This window comes from Aethalodelphis obliquidens, unplaced genomic scaffold (genome assembly GCF_003676395.1).
Source record: "Aethalodelphis obliquidens isolate GAN/ISIS:26980383/991018 unplaced genomic scaffold, ASM367639v1 scaffold32, whole genome shotgun sequence".
NCBI lineage: Eukaryota > Metazoa > Chordata > Mammalia > Artiodactyla > Delphinidae > Aethalodelphis > Aethalodelphis obliquidens.
Window position 1 is genome coordinate 13,274,464 of NW_020837976.1, and position 11,291 is coordinate 13,285,754.

Here is an 11,291-nt window from a genome sequence, read left to right on the forward strand (position 1 = left end):
TATTACATTATATATACCTGGCTAATCATTGTCTAGTGGTGTCATCATTTTTCCTGTTCAGATGAAGCACAGAAACCTTACTTCCCTATACATCCCTTTACCTGCCCACATTTTTTTTTTCTTTGTGGTACGCGGGCCTCTCACTGTCGTGGCCTCTCCCGTTGCGGAGCACAGGCTCCGGACGCGCAGGCTCAGCGGCCATGGCTCATGGGCCCAGCCGCTCCGCGGCACGTGGGATCTTCCCGGACCGGGGCACGAACCCGTGTCCCCTGCATCGGCAGGTGGACTCTCAACCACTGCGCCACCAGGGAAGCCCTACCTGACCACATTTTAATACAATTGTATTTATTTCTTTTAAAAACATTTACAAGTGCGCTAGACACTGTGTTATATAGTTTTGCTTTCACAAACATAAATTAGTAAACTCAAGGGGAGAAGGAAAGCCTATTTATCTGTATTTTTGCTTACTGTGTTTTCTCTTGATGTGTCAGCATTCCTTCTCTTATCATTTCTTTTTTGTTTTTTAGAACTTCCGTTAGCCATTCTTAAGGGTATGTCTGCTGGCCACAGATTTTCTTTGTTTTCCTTCATTTGGGGATGACCTGATTTGCTCTTCATTCCTGAAGCATATTTTCTTTGGGTATAGGATTCTGTGTTGATCTTTTCTTTCAGCACTTGAAAAATGTTGTACCACTTACCTCTGGCCTCCCTGGTTTCTGATGAGAAATCCACTGTCTGAATAGTTTTTCCTCTGTAGTTAAGGTGTCTTTTATCTATCACTGTCCTCAGGATTTTTTCTTTATTTTTAGTTTTTAGAAATTTAATTGTGATAAATGTTGGTTTGGATTTCTTTGGGTTTATCCTGTTTGCATTCACTCAGCTTCCTGAACCTGTAGGTTTGTGTCTCTTTCCAAATTTGGGAAGTTTTCACCATTATTTCCTGAGTGCAAGTGCTTTTTCAGCAAACTCTCTTTCTTTCTTTTCAAGACTCTGATGACTTGAATGTTAGATCTTTTGTTATGGTCCCACAGGTTCCTAAGGTTGTCAATTCTTCTTTAGTTTATTTCTTTCTGTTGTTCAGTTTGAGTAATTTCTGTTTTTGTATCTTCGAGTTTCTTTGTCCCTTCCATTCTGCTGTTGAGTTCATCAACTTAGCTTTTTATTTCAGTATTTGTCAGCTCTAAAATTTCCATTTTGTTCTTATTTGTATCTTCTGTTTCTTTGTTGAGGTTATTTATTTGTTTCATTTATTTATTTTGAAATTTCTTGTTGAAGCATTTCTGTCACAGCTGCATTATAATCATTCTCAGATAATTCTGACATCTCTGTCATTTTGGTGTTGGTATCAGTGTCTTTTTCATTTAGTTTGAGGTCATCCTGGCTTTTGGTATGGTGAGTGTCTTTTTTTTTTTATTAAAACCTGGAAATTTTCATATTCTGTGAAATTCTGGATCTTATTTAAGCCTTTGTTTTAGCTGGCTTTTTTTTGACACCACTCCAGCAGGGGTAGGGGTGGCATGTGGTGCTACCTTGTTATTGCTAGGAGGAATTAGAAGTACAGCCTCCCCACTTGGCCTCCCTTGACCCAAGAAGTAAAGTGTTTTGTTACTGTCAGATGGGGTTAGAGGTCCAGGATTCTCAGGGGACATGATATGGAAGGGTGCCTTGTTACCAGCTGACATGGATGAAAGCCTGGGCTCCCTACTTGGCCTCCTTAGCACCAGTCTAGTGTGGATGGGGTTGGGGTGCCTTGTTACAGCCTGGTGAGTATATGGAAATTTAAGCTACCTACCTGACCTTTGCTGGCCTGGGTGGGCCACAGTTTTTTCTGTGGTTTTTGTCTGGAGTAGTCATTTTTTTCCCTTAGCATTTTCTGTCTTGCTAAGATGTCCCTTTTTTGGTCCTTTGGCTAGAGAGAGCAGGCTTTCGTTGGGCTTTTTTTGGTCTGTGCCTGTTGGCATTTCCAGTTGGCCAGCTTCTTCACTTCCAAGTTTGGGATATATGAGGCAAAAATAAAACCCAGGGTAGTCACCATTGTGTTGTTCCTCAGGGCCTGAGGTCTTGCCAGTCTGCCTTCTTCTCTCCACATTTAAGAGTCTTCTTATGTTTGTTTCATATGCACTCTCCAGAATTTTTAGTTGTAGTTAGTGGGAGGAATAAGGAAAAGTACATCTACTCCATCTTCCTGGAAGCAAATGTCCTGAAGGACCAGTTTTTAACATTTTCCCTTTGTCACAGACTGATTCTTTTCTAACATATGTAAAGTATGAATTATAAGAAAAATGAAACTAAAAGCCTACAATATATAACTTACAATTTTTTATTGTTAGATTCAGTAGATGTAAAAGTTCTGTAACATTGCCGTCAAAGTTTCTAAGTGCTTACTGTCAATCTCTGTACTTACTCTTCATGGAGTAGGTGGGTGCAAGCAGTTTGCTGTCTAAGGACCACACTTTGACTAGCACTGCCTTGGGTATGACTACTTGATTCTTTTTGAAACTAGAAGTCAGTGATCAGCCATTCAGTTTAGTTTCTCCTCTGCTATTTTCCTTGTATTTTTGTAGGGATGTCTTCAATGTGAAACTCTTTTAATCCTTAAGGAGAAGGAATGTTTTAGGGCAGCTGTTTCATTAGCGATCAGTTCAGAGTGCACCTCTGATTTTATGTGACTTATTTCTCCTTTAATTTTTAGAGTTCTTATAAAATGTTATAAGTTATAGAATAAATTCCTACAAGTGTTTAAAGAATCCTTTACAATCATTGTAATTATAACTTCTAATGTTACATAGAGAACATCTGGTGGTTTTTGGTTCTGTAAAGATGTGTAAATGTAGGTTTCTGGCATGTAATCTTTTGGTTGGTGACCTTAGCTGTGGGATAAACACTAAAGACACTAGATAAACCGTTTTGGGGAGACTTGAGGTGAATTGAAGGTAGTTCTTCAGTTTAGATGTCATGGTTTTTGCTAGATCTTTGTGTCCTTGGTAGTTACGACTTCCTTCTTGTTAAAAAAAATTTTTTTTTTAAGTATCAGTTCAGTTATAAAAAGGAGTAGAATTTGCATTTGTTGGTAAAGCCACATGCTAAGTTATTGGATTGGTCTTTGGAAATTGCACATTGCAGTTTATATTTATTGTTTCTCTTAAGGTTAAAGAGTGAGTGAAATTTTCTGGGAATGTTATAATTCTCATTTTTCCATCTCTAGGGATTTGTGAGTTATCAATAAACACTTTTCTAGTATTTACCAGTCCCTGTGTGTGGCAGGGGCTGTAGAGGGTAAGTGAGGCCAGACTGCTTCCGAGAGAAGTCCGTATTCTGCTCATAGTCAAGCCGCAGAATTAGTTTTAATTATTTTAAGTGTTTTCATGCAGAGAGAACACTACCTGATGAAATAGGACTGTTGCAGGGAGAGCAGCCATGAGAGTTTCAACTTCTACCCAGAAATAGGGGCATAAGAGAACTAAAACAGTTTTGCCACTCGGCATGGAGAATGGTGGTAAGATGGTCTCTGATCTGAAACTTGGGAGAGGAGTGAGAAAGTAGAGGGAAGAAGAGGATGGTTAATTGTAGACTAGGAGTCTCTGAATAGGGCTGGAAATCCTATGATGAGCAGCCTCTGGGGCATTTCAGTGCATGAGCTATAAGGACACTCCTGGAGAGAAAGGAGCTTTGTGGTAGAAGCTTTCGACTGGAGATGTCCTTGAGTTAGAGGAAGGGGTGTAATACTGGCAGCTTATCAGCCAGTGTTTATCAGCTGGTGTAGTGGGCTCTTACCTCAGAAGGGGAAGTTTGAGGAGTATTAGAGAAACAAGGAGTTGGTTCAGATAGACTGGGATGTAAGCTATTGACAGTTGGAGATGGTGCTGCGAAACACAAATAAGACACAATATGTGTAGCACTGATCAGTGCCAGGCACTATTCCAAGTGTTTTACGTATACTAGTTCATTTAATCGTTATAACAGTCCTTGGAGGTAACTACTTTTATCATTATCCCCATTGTTTAGAGGAAGGATGGAGGAACTGTAGCCCAGGGAAGTTAAGTGGCGAAGCTGGGATGTGCACCTTCCCTGTGTCTGTGCATTTAACGTGGCAGTCTGGCTCCAGAGTTTATGGTCTTAACCACTAAGCTAGATTGCCTGGTTAGAATAGTGTGGACAAGATTAATAGGGTCTTTGAATACCAAGCAGAAGCATATGGACATTATTTGGAGGACAGTAGGGAGACATTGAAGGATTTTGATGGGACTGTTGATTGACATCAGAATTGAACTTTAAAATACATGTAGATGGATGATTTTTATTTTAAGACTAGAGGTAGGACTTGAGACTAATGCACCAGTCTAGTTGACCATGTATACAGGAACATATAGCTGCATTTTTAGAGATGGAATCAGATGTTCTTGTCAGTGGATGAAGGAAAGAGAGAAGTCAGTCACTGGACCTCTAGGAGAATATCACCATTAACAGAAATGGAAAAAAACAGGAGAGTTTGTTTGAGGATAGTTACTGAGTGTGTCTTGAGACATGTCCAGTTGCAGGTGCCAGAGAGGGACTCCAGGTGGAGCTGTCCTGTGGCCATCGTAATTGTGGAACTTGATCTTGGCAGGAGAGGTCAGTTCTGGAGGTACAGATAAGCATGAGCAGCATGGAGTTGGTGAAAATAGGGAGTGGTGGAGAGGGCCAGGAAATGAATCCAAGGGGATGCTTACATTTGGGACTTCAGAGAAGGAAAGAGTCTTTTTTTTTTTTTTGGCGGTACGGGACCTCTCACTGTTGTGACCTCTCCCGTTGCGGAGCACAGGCTCCGGACGCGCAGGCTCAGCGGCCATGGCTCACAGGCCTAGCCGCTCCGCGGTATGTGGGATCTTCCCGGACTGGGGCACGAACCCACGTCCCCTGCATCGGTAGGCGGACTCCCAACCTCTGCGACACCAGGGAAGCCCGGAAAGAGTCTTTTACATCGTCATTGAGCAAATATTTATTGAGTGTCTGCTGTGGGCCAGGCTATGTGAATACACAGTGAACAAAACAGACATGGTTCCTGTGCTTGTTGATCATACAAACTTATGGGGTAGACAAAAATAGAGACAATTAAGTGAATAATGGGAGTTTTCACAACAAACAAACAAAATAAATAAAGGGGAAATGATGTTTCAGCTGAGACCCAGAGGTCAACAAAGATTTTAGTACAGAGAGTGGGGCAAGAAGATTCCAGGTAAAAAGAATGGTATGTGCAGAGGCCATGTAGCAGAAGAGGACTCACTCTTTTTAAGGAACTGAAAGATCACTGTGGCTGAAGGGCCACTGGTGCAGTGGAAAGTGAGGTGAGACGCAGGGAGAGAAATTGGCAGGGATGATGGGACGGGTGATGCAGGACCTTAATCCCAGTGCTGTTGGAAGGCTCTGAGCAGGAGAGAGCCCTGTCTCAAATTTTAGGCAGATCACCCTGCTGCAGTGTGGAGAATGGATTCATGCAGGAGGTAGGATGGGTGGAAGAGAAGCGTGGAGACCAGTGAGGAGACTTGCAGGAGGCCTGGACTACAGTAGTGGCAGTGGGTGTGTGTGAGGCTGAAGACGGCTCTAGTGTCTCTCTCAGCAGGCTGCTCGGGCCCTACCTGGCCTTCCCCTCAGTGGTGCTTTTTCCTCTATCACATCATGTATCGTGGTGATGCTCAGTTTATCCATCTGTGTTCCTTCTGGGCTGTGACTTCCTTAGGCAAAAGTAGGGACCTTCACTTACTGGTCTCTTAAGCACAGGTGCTTTCCAGCTAAGAAGTGAGCGGTAATGTTGAATAATAGATCAGCATGCTTACCTTTCGAGGTGCAAGACTGTGGTCAGGTTTAGACTGAGTCTTTCCTGTTTTTTTTTCCTTGAGAGAAACTCCAAGACCTGGGCTGGCTGGTGGCAGTGTTACAGGGGAGAGAGCGTGCTGACTGTGGGGCCTGTGTGGCCTTCAGAGGTGTTTTCAGGTGCCTGGCCATTGGAAGGTCGGGAGGAGAATTAGAAGAGAACAGAGTCAGGAAAGCCTTGAATTTGGGGGAGGAGGCCTTGTGAGGAATGACGGGCACTCCTGTGCAGTGCTGCTGGGCAGGCCGGAGTGTGGAGAGACTTGCTCTGCTCCCTGCAGTTCCAGCTGCGAGGTGACGGCAGAAATCCTATTACAAGGTGATCAGTGGTGACGGCAGGTGGAGCCAGTTCCCTGAGGAGCTGGAGAGGAGGAGGAGGGCGGGGCTTGATCGGGGCAGTGGAGGAGGTGACTTCTAGGACAGGAGGAGCGAGCCCGTTGCCTGTAAGCAGTGGGAGTGGCGTGTGAGAGCAGGGGCCCAGCGCGGGGCTGACGGGACAAGGAAGGAGGGCTGTGGTCGGAGGGGACAAATGCCCCCGCAGGAGGGGGCTGCTCCGAGGACTTTGCTCTTGGCGTGTGCTCCCTCCCTGGGGGCAGAGGGTTCTGTTTTCCTAGAGAAGCCAGGAATCCTGATTTTGTTTTGAGTGCAAAGTCCTGATGTTTAAATGTTGGCAGTTCATTTTTAAGAATCTGGTTTTGTGGGGAAAGGAGAGACAAAACCCTCATCTCTGACAGTTATCTTAGGAGAAAGGGCTGGTGAGTGTGAGAGACAGGAGGAAAGCGTATGTGGAACAAGGCTTCCGAGGCTGTGGGAAGGAATGCGACTGAGTGTGCAAGTGGAGGGCACCATCCTTGGGGAGGGGGAAGGGCTCTGAGAGAGCAGAGGGCGCATGAGGTGCGAGTGAAGTGGAAGGAGCGCGGGTCTGAGGAGGAGAGACTTCGTGGAGCTGGGGCCAGGGCCGCGTGGCGTGGCCACGAGGGTGTGCACATGTGGCTGGCTGGGCTGTGAGGTGGGTTTCCGGTGGACCCAGCCAGCCTGGTGTCCGGACTTTTTCTGTGATGTTAATATCCTGGAAGTCAAAGCAGAACAAAACAGTGGGGCTTGCCTAGGGTTAGGACTGAAAGGCCGAAAGGTCCAGTGGGTGAGGGAATTTTTGTGTGTCAGGAGGGTGAAATAACAAAGGTTTTGTGACTTCTTGGTTGGTAGCTGAGCACGTGGAAGGTGGGGTAGGGCTCAGGGGCAAATGGAGAAGGGCAGGTTTGGTGGGGTGAGGATTGTGTGCGCCAGATGGTGGGGAGACTGTGGCCAGGTGTGGTCTGTTTTTGGGTTTGGTGTGGGCCGAGGTATCCGTGTAAGGTGTGGACGGGCAGGTTGGTATTGGGCCCTGAGACAGAAGACAGAGCACCAGGATCCGGGCTGCTGAGGACGACAGTGTTAGAAGTCAGCTTGAGTGTTGCAGCTGATGGAGGATGGAGGGGATTGGAAGTGAGGAAAAGGCGGTCAATCCAGTGCTGACATCAACCCATTGGGGGAGGTTGGGTGGTGTCTTGAAGATCAGTCTCAGAATATACGGTTACATATTTTGGAGGTGGGGCCTAAATGAAGTAGCATATTTTGAGTAATCCACAGTTCACACTTAACTATTACAGTACTCTATTTTAATATTATGGTAAATGTAGAATACCCTCATATATAACAAAAATGTAATAAAATAATATGTAAGAAGATTGGGACTGATCCATTTTTTTAGGGCAGACAAAGTGGGGGTCCACCTGCAGTTCACTTTACTCACACCCACAGCGATACTTGATTGCCAGTCCTGACCTGTTCTGTTTTCATTTACTAGCAGCTCCAGTCTTGTGAGAAGTGGCAGTGACTAACCCAGTCATGCCGTCACCTGGACCCCTAGAAGTCCTTGCCAGTATCACTTTCTGAGGGGTCAGGGGCTCCACAAGGGTCTTCATATTTCCCTTAAACTTTCAGCAGTGGAAGACCATAGGCTTTGTTTAGTAACCAGACTGTAAGCCTGTGGCAGCAAGCTGCTGCCTGTTTACTCGCCACCTTCCAAACAGAAGTAAACAAAAATGATTATGAATTTAGGGGTGCTTTCTTCTCTCCATATGATGTCCACATGTTTCTGCATAAAAATACTACTGGAAGAGTAAGGAGACTAAGGTCATTTTTTTGCATTATTAAGTAATGGGAATTTTTTTAAAATAGAAGTTGACATTTACATGGTAACATACCCTGACAGTACCAAAAGTTATACAGTGGAAAGTAATTCTTCCACCCCAGTATTATTTTTTAATGTGCAAATAAATGGAAGTCATAGATATTTCTGGGCCAGATGAGAGTTGCCTTAATTTTTTTTTTTTTGTAAATTAGAACATTATGAAGAGATATAATAACTAGGCTAGAGGGGAAAGAAACCACCAGTTAGATGCGATTTTCCGGTAGGCATTTTTAAGAAGTTAAATTTGGGGTACATTTTGAGAAATGGGAAACAGGAGAGCTTTGGGAGAGAACTTACGACACTGGGTGTTAGATATAGAAGTTAGGATAGATATGTCAGAGCAGAAAGAAGCACGAAGTCACTTAGCATGGGTTTATCTGAGCCCTGAAATGGAAAAACTTTTCTCCAGAGACTCAAAATGGGAACTAAAAACAGTAGCTAGATTCAGATTGGGCAGGAAGGTGGAAATAAGACAAATCAAAGTAGACAGGGATCTAGTGATGTAGACTAGGATAGTAAAAACAGAATTCCAGGAAAAAATTCTTGAGGACTTTAAACCTGAACCAAGCCAGCTGGATAACTTATACTGTTCTCTCACCTCTGAATAATCTCTGCCCTTACATATTATTGAGGTATAATAGAGTTTCATTATGAACATGAACCTTTTATATGCTAAAGTGTGCTGAACTAGGGAAAAAGCGTTTCCACCAGAGACAGACAGGGAAAGTCTCCCCCTTTATATTTTTGTATAGATTGCAGCAGTGAACCTGAATAGACATATGTTTTTACAGTCTCTGCAATATTATACAAGGCAGGGAGAGGTAATTCTCCAAAAGGAAATTAGGATGGATGCTAGGCAGCTGAAAAGAATTGTCTCCTTTTCAATATCAAAGATTTTCATGATTCTTAAAGGGAACCCTCCTACACTGTTGGTAAGAATGTAAATTGGTGCAGACACTACGGATCCAGTATGGGGATTCCTCAAAAAGTTAAGAATAGAACTACCATGTGATCCACTATCCCACTTCTGGGTGTTTATCCAAGAATAAAAAACACTAATTCGAAAAGGTGTATGTGCCCCTATGTTCATTGCAGCATTATTTACAATAGCCAAGATATGAAAACAACTTAAGTGCCCATCAACAGATGAGTGGATAAAGATGTGGTATATTGAATACATACACAATGGAATACTACTAAGTCATAAAGAAGATGAAATCTTGCTATTTGCAGTAACATAGATGGACCTTGAGGGTATTATGCTAAGTGAAATAAGTCAGAGGAAGACTGAGTACCATATGATTTCACTCATATGTGGAATCTATAAAAAACAGAAAACCAAAGTAAATGAACAAACCAGACAAAACATATGTATGTGGAGAACAGAGTAGTGGTTACCAGAGGGGAAGAGGTGGAGGGAGGGTGAAATGGATAAAGGGGATCAACTGTATGGTGACAGATGGAAACTAAATTTTTGGTGGTGAGCACCCTGTAGGGTATACAGAAGTAGAAATATAATGTTGTACACATGAAACTTATATAATGTTACAAACCAATGTTACCTCAATTAAAATTTTTTTCGTAATTCTTCACACTGTAGTAAATTACTTGTATAAGACAAATAATAGCTAGAACTTATTTAGTGCTTTGCTCAATACAATTTATACTGTGTCTGATATCAGCCCTTTACACGCTGCTTATTTAATCATCACAACAATCTTTTAATGTGGGTAACCACTTGTGTGAACTTACCCGATAATAGGTGTGAGAGCCAGGTGCAAACCTAGGTAGTGTGTGCTGCATTGCCTCTGTGCTGTTTAAAAAATTAGTTAATGCTTTTAAATAAAATTGAATTTTATTAATTTTATTGTGTGTGCATAATTTTAAATGGTAGTACCATGTATCTCTTTCTCACACACACAGAAATGATGTAATTTATTCAGAAAGGTAGTGAGGCAGTTCTTCAGCTTCCCGAGGCTTCTTGGCTGTAGATTAGGAATCACTGGCTATCCTTGTATTGATGTGCAGTTCTCTCCCAGTCATGGCTTCTCTTCTCCCCACTGTGTGACCATCAGTGGTGGCCCTGAGTAATCTAAGGCAATCATGCTAGTCCATCCCCCTTGCTAGGGACTGATTCAGAAATAGGCATGTTAGAATTTTAGGCTGAGGAAAATCTGCTGAAGCTTCTGGGAAAGACTTTTTTCCTTGCCCAAGGCATGGGGAAGTGGCCACTCTCTTTGTGTAGACGTTGTCGGATTTGACTGTGAGGCTCTGAGCTGCTGCAGCAATCTTGTTAAACTCAAGGAGGAAAGCAGCTCCAGAAGGTGGCCGCAAGTATTGCAGAGGGATGGAGTGACAGTTGCTAGGCTGACAACTCTGAATTCCACCCTACCCCTGGACTAACAGTTATGTGAGCCAGTAAATTTCCTTATGTTTAAGCAGTTTGAGGTGTGATTTCTGTTCACTTACAGCTAACGGCATCTCAGCAGATGTCATAATGCAGAATTGCACTGGAAAGAGATAACGAGATTCCTTCTGCTGGATGTTCAAAGTAAAATCATCAAGATACTGTTAAATAGGCTGGTCCCCTAACCTGGCAAGGTAGAAACTGCATGAATTAGACTCAGAGGACCTGGGTTATAGTTTCTGCTTTGACATTAAGAACCTATGTCACAGACCTAAATTTCCCTATTAGCAATAACAAGAAGGTTGCCCTGAATAAGCTGTAATGTACTTTTCATCTCAAATATCCTCTGTTTTGGAACCCACAACAAATATCTAGTTAAACTTAATTAGGAATTAGGAGATTTTTTTTTTGGAAAACAGTGAGCCATCTCAGATTTTTATTATAATTTAGTAGCCCCAAGGCAGTCTCTTTCTACAGCTTGTATGTAAGTAGCAGTAGTAAAGTTTTTAACAGTGTTTTAAAAACTCCCCCCCCCCCCCCCCAAGGACTTAAAACCAGTAGCTTATTTATTTATTTATTAAAAAAATTTTTTTTGGTTTCTTTAAGATTCTTCAGATTGTTCATATGCTCTCTTTTTACTGTGGAAATTTTCAAATGTATATGGAAGTAGAATAGTGTAATGAATCCCCATATATTCATCTTCTTACCTCAGGAATTATCAACATTTTGACAGTCTTAAAACCAGTAGCTTTTAAATGCTTATATAGTTGGCTCTTCTAGCAGACACTTTTTTCCCTGGTAAAC